This window comes from Macrobrachium nipponense, chromosome 5 (assembly GCF_015104395.2).
Source record: "Macrobrachium nipponense isolate FS-2020 chromosome 5, ASM1510439v2, whole genome shotgun sequence".
Taxonomy (NCBI): Eukaryota; Metazoa; Arthropoda; class Malacostraca; order Decapoda; family Palaemonidae; genus Macrobrachium; species Macrobrachium nipponense.
In genome coordinates this window covers 117,681,075-117,690,446 of record NC_061107.1, presented here as the reverse complement: position 1 = coordinate 117,690,446, position 9,372 = coordinate 117,681,075, and positions in this window count along the sequence as shown.

The following is a 9,372-nucleotide window of genomic DNA, read 5'->3' as shown; positions in this document are numbered from 1 at the left end:
CCGCCTTATGGCTTCCGTGAAGGTGTCGGTGAAACACCTTTATCGACGAGTTGTAGACACGCCGACTAAGTACCATGAAGAAGTCTGTAAGAATCCTGCAGGAACTGTCAAACAGCTGGATCCCTGTAGAATGAGCGAATTGTTGTAGACGCAGGTCGAGTACTAAAACCCAACTTCGAAACAACTCAGCACGCGCCCATTATATTCAGCGTCTGCGACCCTCGTGATGTATCCAACACCCTCCCGTCACTAAACTGTAGATTCGACGTTTTCTACTGAAGTAAACGTGGTCACCACCCCCACGTTATTCTATGCAAGTGTACTCGCACCCGCCTCATCGAAGACTGTAGTCATGGATATCCCAGAAAAGGAAAAAATATCGAAGACATCTCATCCTTTTGCCAAGGCAGTCACAAAAAATGCCCTTCGTGTGTAGACTGACTCAATCTGGTACTGTAGAATGAAGTCGTCTCCCTTGGCATCCTCACGTAGAGTTGGGAATTCTCCAAAGTCATTGTGTGTCCGTATTTAAAAGGTCTACATGGTCATAAAATAACTAAAGTCTTGTTTTTACCCCACAAATTCGTCACTAATTAATATATTCAATTACTAATCAAATATTAGAAAAAGAAAAAGAAAAATTCCTCGCTAAACCAAATAATCTTTACCTACTGAATTCTCACAAATAATCCCATATCTGACAAACACACTATCAAAAGCGAACTCATAAAGTCTAACAGTAAAAAACCCCTTTATGGTTTATAATAACTAGCCTCCATAAAATATAATGCGAACACCCCTTCTATCCAACCCACATACCCTGACAAATTATATCTTCTATCTAATAGATAAATGCTATTTAGAGCTTAACCCTCATTGCAACATCTCTCGTAAGAAAAGAAAAAGAAGAGAGAAAAAAAATAAGATAATACAACAATAGTAAGTGAACTTTCCCCTCCCCATTACACAGCGCACATAAGAGAAAAGAAAAAGAAAACCACCAGTTGTTTAATCATCTCGACGACGTTAAGAAAGAAAAAAAAAAAACATATATATTCAACATCTTTTCCCAAAAAGGAATGTGTACCGTTACAGAATCTGCTAGCGCAGCAACCTATCGACAAGAAAAAAATCCCCTTATATGACACGTTCTCGTGAAATGTCATAATCGGCATCTCCGAAAACCGTGCAAATCCCCGAGTCATCAATTCCAAAGGGAAGGTTCGCAACCGGACTCCTTACAGCAACTTCAGCAAAAAAGAAACCCACCTATGAACACGTCAGGTGCTTAGCATTGCAGCATAATCAGACCCGCGACACTAGAAACTCATGATTCTCAAAAAAAAAATGTTTAGTACTGATCTTCGTAAGCACACCCCCCAAACCATCTCATTATACATAAAACCATCATCTTAATAAATAACACCACTAGGTGACATAAATAATTCCTCTATTTAATTACTGACCCACGCTAAAAAAAAAACCATCTCGTTTCTCAGCTAAAGCAAACATTTGCCGAAAAATATTAACCCGAAAATCTTACGCCAAAACGCCGCAGACTTACATACAATAAGAGAGAAAAACATTCGAAGGAAACAAAGGAGAAGGAAAAAAATAATTGCAAAGCCATTCTGTCATCAAATTACAAAAACAGATAACAAGAAAAAAAAAGGAAAAATGAATGCAATTGCGCTATCATATATTAATTGCCACAACCAATTCTTTTCAATTTCGACGTATGTGTTAGCTTCGACTGACCTCGTTCTTTAAATTTCTTTAAAACTACAAACCTATTTCCAATTTTTCTTCAATGACTTTAAAAGGACCTTCAAACTTCGGGCCTAGTTTGTAATTTACCTCATTTCTCACGACTTAAGTTTTTAAAAATACCTTATCACCGACATTGATCTTGGATCAGATGATTTACTAATACTCTTTGAACCATATCTCTGGTTGTGGACTCGAGATTACGGCTAAGACATGCGTGTCTCTCTCTCGCTGTGGATATCAGCGCTTCAACTGTATCCTCCCCCTGGTGAGGCGTAGTTAACAAATCAAATGTGCCTTGCGCTGGATAACCAAACAAAGCTTCAAAAGGGGACATTTTAATTGAATCGCTAACCATGGTGTTAATGCTATGTCTAACAACGTTAATATATCTGTCCCAATTTCTATCAGTACCACCTACCGTTTTTCTGAGCGCTTCGAGCACTTTCCTGTTCGCTCGTTCGCACAAACCCATTAGCCTCGAGTCTGTATGGAATAATTGTTACTTTCTGATTCCATGATTCAGCTAAACATCCAAGGTTTGTTCACAAATTCCCTCCATTTGTCGTTAATAGAACTTCGGGTGAACCGTATCTGCAAACGATACCATTGAAAATGCTATGGCTACTTCTTCGCCGTTTTATGCTTAAGTGGGAAATTTCTACTATCCTTGTAAGTTCATCTATTATCACTAGCAAGTACTTGTTCAATCTAGACTCACAAAAATTCCCTAAGATGTCCATATGTATTCTCTGAAAAGGTTTACTCGGTATAGGATACGATCCTAATTTGCATGACGTTGTCCTAGCAGGCTTACATGCGTTGCACCGCACAATTCCTTACAAAATTTTCCACATCTTTAACCCATATTTTTCCAAATGTATTTAGCCCGAACCTCATCATAAGTTTTTTCTATTCCCAGTGAGGGACTACCGAACCTGCAATGAACATATATCTAAAACCACTGGAATTAGGACTTTCGGAATTACGATCTGTGTCGTATCTCCTTTACTTTCACTGGTTCTCAACTTATATTTAATTTTCCTAACCAACAGATTTCCTTCTAACTCCAAACCCGAAAAAGGCAAGCTATAACGTTTCTTGACTAATTCCCCTCGCAGAAATGCTTTCGCATCTGCTAAGACCTCGTCTTCATCTTGCTTTAGCTCTATGAGGGGTATATCCCATTGTATGGCTTCGTTAGTGACCTGCGCGACTTGGAAACCTTCCGCGTCATGAAAACTCCTGCTCAAAGCGTCCGCGACAACATTAAATTTGCCCTCTATATATTTGAGCTTTGCATCAAAATCTCTGATAGTTAGTAAACCATCGAGCTCTTTTGGGAGACAAATCGTTTATTAAAAGATCGAGTAACGGTTTGTGGTCTGTAAGGACTTCTACTTTATTCCCATCAGTAACATTTTAAAATGAACTAAGCTCGACACTATTGCAAAGGCTTCCTTATCTATGGTGCATGGACTTCTCGTTACTGCCCTTTGTCCTGAACTTCTGCTATAAAAAGTCTATAGGATGAAATTTCCCATCAAACTTTTGCATAAGGCATGCACCTATGCCTTCCTGGCTTGCATCAGTCACTAATGTAAAAGGTTCCTTAAAATCTGGAAACTTCAAAACCGGGGGATTCATTAGCTCATCTTTAAGCTTTTGAAAACTCTCCGCCTGGGATTCCTTCCATTAAAATTGAATGTCTTCCTGCAACACATCAATGTTAGAAAACCCTTTTACGAACCTCCTGAAGAAACCGGCGGTACCCAGGAATGACTTAATCTCTTTCTTTGATCTGGGGATGCGAAAATTCGCTATTGCTTTGACTTTATCGTCATTTACTCTAACCCCTTCCTTAGATATGACGTGACCTAGATATGTGATCTGCTTTTTCAAGAACGAATACTTGGCTAGCTTGATTTTCAACCCCGCTAATCTAAGCCACCTAAGTACTTCTGTAAGCACTTCCAGGTGTTGCGCGATCGTGTCCGTTGCGATCAGGATGTCATCCATATACACAAAAACATTTGCCCAATAACCCGTGCAAACTGTGTTTCACCAACCTGGTAAAAGTCATCGGACTGCCCGATAACCGAAAGGCATTCGCGTAAATTCATAGTGTCCCTGGGCAGTGAAAAGGCGGTATATTCCTTGCTACTCTCGCTGAGAGGGACCTGTAAGAAACCTTGCGCCAAATCAATTGAGCTATAAATATTATGTCCCCCAATTTCGACAAAAAGATCTGGTATGCACGCAACTGGGCAGCGGTCAGGGATCGTTTTCTCATTTAAACGTCTAAAATCGACGCATACACGGACCGAACCGTCTTTCTTAGGTACCGCTAACAAGGGAAAGTTGTAAGGAGACACAACTGGGTCTAATGATTCCTTCTTCTTCCCATCTATTAACTTCTTTCTCTACCTGTTCTCTGATTTTGAAAGGTATGCGATATCAGGAATATAATAGGTTTTGTGTTGCTCTCCAAATTTACCTATGCTCTAAGACATTAGTCCAACCCCAGTTTATCACCTTGCAAGGCTACCGTATCCCCAAATTCCCGCCAAGAGCCCGCTTATCGCTTCAACGTGTTCGCTATAATCCGCATTAGCCAAATGTTCACTAAATGTTTGTTTTCCTTGATTGTATTTCTGCCTCCGAAAACTCAGGTGGTTTTTCCCCTCTACGATAGCCACAGAACACTATCGCAGTTCCAATCATGGAAGTCTACTATATATGTATTTTTCTGGTATCTCCTAACTGTATCATTACAGTTTAATAGCTCCACCCACGTAACCCCATTCTTGGATACACTGTTCACCGATGCCGTGCTAACAACTCCCCTGAGCTTTTCACTGTTTTCAATAACACACACATCTGTGGGTTTTCTCATTTCCTTCAATTTAACTTTTACCATAACCTTTGAACCTGTTAGTAACATAATTTCTTCAAATAAAACACCTCTATATTTGTGTTAGTATCTCCCCTTGCCACCGCCCCATACAAATTACCACCCTCAGTATTATCCCCAGCATTGTTAGTATCAGAAACAACATCCATATTAGTATCATCACCAGTATTGTTAGTATCATTGTTACCGACTATGAACTCTGATAGAACTCCCGTAATCCTCTCCCAGATCACCAACGTGTGTTTACATTACCTTTCCCATAACACCTCGTATCACCGCAATTAATACCACCGAGCACCTCTCCTCTTCAATAACCTCCATGTCCCGCCATTCTATTCACGTCCTCATAAGGTATGAGGTAATTTCATTTTCCCGATTGTTATCCCATTAGCACCCGCTGGATCGAATCTTGTGTCTTCTACAAGCAGGATGACCCAACAAGATTTTATTACCTAAGGCAATTTTATTACCAAAAAAGGTTCTGTTAACACTCTGTCACCGAGAGCAAACCTTATTTGTACACAACCCAGGGTGTTTAATCTATGGGCTTGCACATCACACACCGTCTCCGTAGAGGGCTGCAAAGGGTAATTGGAGACATGGATTGATACAAATTATAGTCCAGTTAGATTTATTTGATGCCCCAGTGTCTAGAAAACCGGGATATCCACATCCCTACTGTTCCATATACTATGGGCTTGGGCTCTGGGGCGTCCCCCACGCGACCACAATGGCATGTACCAATCACCTGTACCTTTTTGTTGATCGGCTTCCAAAATTTCGCCGATCCCTTTGCCCTCTGGTTTGACCCGCCTGGGAAGTTCTCACATTATAATTACCAGAACCTTGCGGTGCAGCCTCGCATCTCTCCGTATCTGAGACGGACAAGACTGCCAATAATGCTCAGTACTTTTACACATTCCGCAATATTTACCCCTACGCAATTTCTTTGGATGTCCTGGTTTATTGCAGTTGAAACAACGCAACTGCTGTTGCTTTGATCGATCGATCTTTGTTATACTCAACTTTTGCACACAGACGATGAGGAGAAAGTTCCGTTGTCTCTCTGTACTCTATCCCTCGGCCTGTCCCGTTAAAAATAAAAAATTGTGCTATCTACGGTGGGACATTTTAGACCTGTGTTTATCTATTTGGGTATAAAGTAATTCTTCGTCTGAGGTAGGCTCAACCTTTTCATCAAAGCTATCCACTATTGCATCGGGGTACCTCGTGTAAGAGCATGGGAAAAATTAGATCAGTTTTCTATGAACATTATTTAAGCGGGAGATTATCCTATGTAACCCATTTAGATGTTTTCAATTTTGCCCATACCCAATCTGGCCACTGCGTCAAACAGCTTTGAACTATTGTTCTGACAAGGCTATTAGTGCCCTTTTCCGTAGTTTATAAAACGAACCTCAAAGGTCTCTCACCATATCTCCGTGTTCCTTTGAGCCATATGCTGTTTTCAAAAAATGCTTGCAAGTCTGTCCAGGTACGACATTTGTAAATTGGAAACTCCTTGACCTATGACTGAGGTCTCCTTATTGAAATCTAGCAAGCTTTCGCCTCTCTGAATGCCTCTACATCGTCTACTATATTCTTTCCCCGCTAATAGTTATTAACTCCTTCTATGAAATATTCACAGTTGTGACAAAGCGCCATCCACGATCCCTTTGAACGGGCTGACCCCCACAGAAATGTTCGTCACGTGATGTAGTAGCGTCGTCGGTTAGCATCCGCCATTTTATCTTGTTTCCCAAGGCGTTCCCCGATCCTCAATAAACTCAATTTATATACTAAACCCACCCAATCAAGAAAAAAAATCTTTTTTCCCAACAACAGATAACAAAAGGTAAGCGTACCCCGCCGTCCCCAATCACAAAATCAACCCCACGAAAATGACAATAAAAAAATAATAATAATAACCAAGGAAGGGATAGGAAAAGAAAGAACGCAAGGCTAACTCGCCTCTCTCTCTCTCTCTCTCTCTCTCTCTCTGGCACGACTTGCCGCAAAAAATCCCACTCAGGCAAGTACGCCACACACAAACACAAGGAACATGAACAAGAACAAAAAGTTAAAGAAAATCCACAAAACAAAAAGAGGGGAAAAAAAATAAGAAAGAAAAAAAAACTCGAAAATACACTTACGTCTTCATATAACCGTAAAACCGAATTCACATACACCGCAAACCATGCGCGAACTGCGAAACACTTTAATATGTCGAAAACCAAACTTTTCTCTCCCCCCTTTTTCTCTCTTTTTAAACACCTTTATTCCGTAATCTCAAGAAATCAACTGGCTTGGCTTGGGAGAGGAAGACTGTCGAGGAACAGCTTCTTCTGTCGAATCAGCAGTAGTGACCCTGAGTTGCCTGTGACATGATTAATACCCCTTCTCCTATCAAAATAAAAACCGAAACCCCCTATTTCTAACTGGTCACCAGTCCCTTCGGAGCGTACCTACAGCTTGAAAAATATATAAAAGCCTTTACCGCTGGCACCACTATTACACCCCTCTTATTCCCTAAACTACAAACAAACTGGGTTAACTCTTACCTGTTGCCAACGGTGCCCTGTCTGTAAGATGTCACGAGGCTTATTAAGACTGCGTAAATATATAAAAATATCATTTATTTCCCAAAGCAGTTGGTTATAACAAAGAACAAAATGATTAACAAGTCATAATGGCATAAATACCCAAATCTGCCCATAAAGAAAACCAATAAGATAACATTCTACCTTCCGGACTAAGGTTACACTCTCAAACCCCAAACAAGTCACATTGTCTAGTATTAGTCAGTTAGAGGAATCCATTCCTAATCAACCATGGAATCGGACCCATCTGTAATAAAGATAATAGTTATATAGACACCCCACGTCACTCTTTTCAAAGTATTTACGTAAAGAGAATATTTCCACACTTCTCTCTCTTTTCCTTTTCCAAAAGGTGACAGATTTTCTAAGTTTTTATAGAACGTGTCTTACCTTTTCGATGGGCGTTTACTCCCGACACTTAGAGCAACCGCTTGTTTCTCAATCCTTTGCACAAAGAATGTGTCTTCCACAAGTACCCTATGAACCAGTAGGCCTGTAATACGCGTACAAACGAATGCACATGCCTCGCAAACTGGGAACGACCTCTGAGACAAGTTGCTTGTTCAGCAAATACCATTCTCTCCCCTGTGAACTTTGCAGTGTACCACCCCTTGTCTCTAGGCGAGCAGAGCTATGTGACTTTATTATTATTAAAACACTTTAAGCATATTAGCATTCCCCCCTCTTTCTTCACCTCTATATATATATATATATATATATATATATATATATATATATATATATATATAAATATATATATATATGTATGTATGTATATATGTGTGTGTGTGTGTCTGTGTGTCAGTGTGCGTATACTTGTGTATAACAATTATCCATATTGCAGTTTTTGCTAGAAGATGTCTACGGTCTGATTTTAGCCCAGTCGTTTAAGATGTTGTAAGCAGTGCACCACAACCATCTAACTATCAATAACTCTATGCGCTGTTTAGTAGTTCTTTCTGGATTCAAATGCTCTTAATTCTTCTGCTCATCATTTTTTAATGTAAAGAAGTCCAGCAGAGTCTATATTGGATTTTATGATTTTCATCCAGCAATTCTTGAACAAATTTAGTCTTGTTTGACGCTAATCATTTTACGTCTTGTTTTTATTTATTTTGCTTATTGAAATATATTTATTTATTTTGCGAGCGCCTCAGTGGTGTGGTCAGTATGGTCTTGGCCTGCCACCTAGGTGGCCGCGAGTTCGATTCTCGGGCATCCAATTGAGGGGTGAGAGATGTGTATTTCTGGTGATAGAAGTTCACTCTCGACGTGGTTCGGAAGGCCGTTGGTCTCGTTGCTGAATAACCACTGGTTCCATGCAACGTAAAACACCATGGAAAGAGAAAAAAATATTTATTTTGCGTTATCGTTCAATCTTTCAATTAATATCCAACTTAGAAATTTTAGCTTTTCTCTTCCAGTTACGACCTGTTGCCCCTGCCAGTCTAAAATAGGAATCAAGGAAATATATACCCTTACTTTTTCTATACATTAGACTATTAAATAAGGCTTTCATATGCTTTGCTCTCAGGCTTTTATAAGTTTCCCACCGTAAACTTGTCGTCTTGCTCTACTCATTCTCTCGCTAATTGTTGTACAGGCTCCAATATACTGAATCTATTCCAACCTACGGTGAAGTTCATTATTGTTTTCTTCTTCCAACAACTCGTCTGCTCATCATCATTAAAGACCTTCTTCGTCTTTTATGTCATACCTATTATTTTCCCTCCCATTCTTCTTATATTGTTGACGTTCATTTTGGAACTGCTCCATTTGTGCTAGTTAACTTCGATCTCATGAGGTGATGTAAATAACTACCTCGCAACCCAGTCAAAGTCGATATCTAAAATACGTTATTTTTATCTGTTTGTATGTCTACCTTCCATACTTTCTGTTGAATACTTTTTTTATAAATATTCCTGACTATCTCACTCTCACGAGATATGAAACTGTGCTGACGAGATAATATTTTTCAGATTTCTAACATTAATATCTCAGTGTGTTGTTTGGTATTACAAATTCTTTCCTTCAATCCTATTATTCAGTACCAATCATGGCCTTCACTTTCCTACGTAGAATAATACCCAC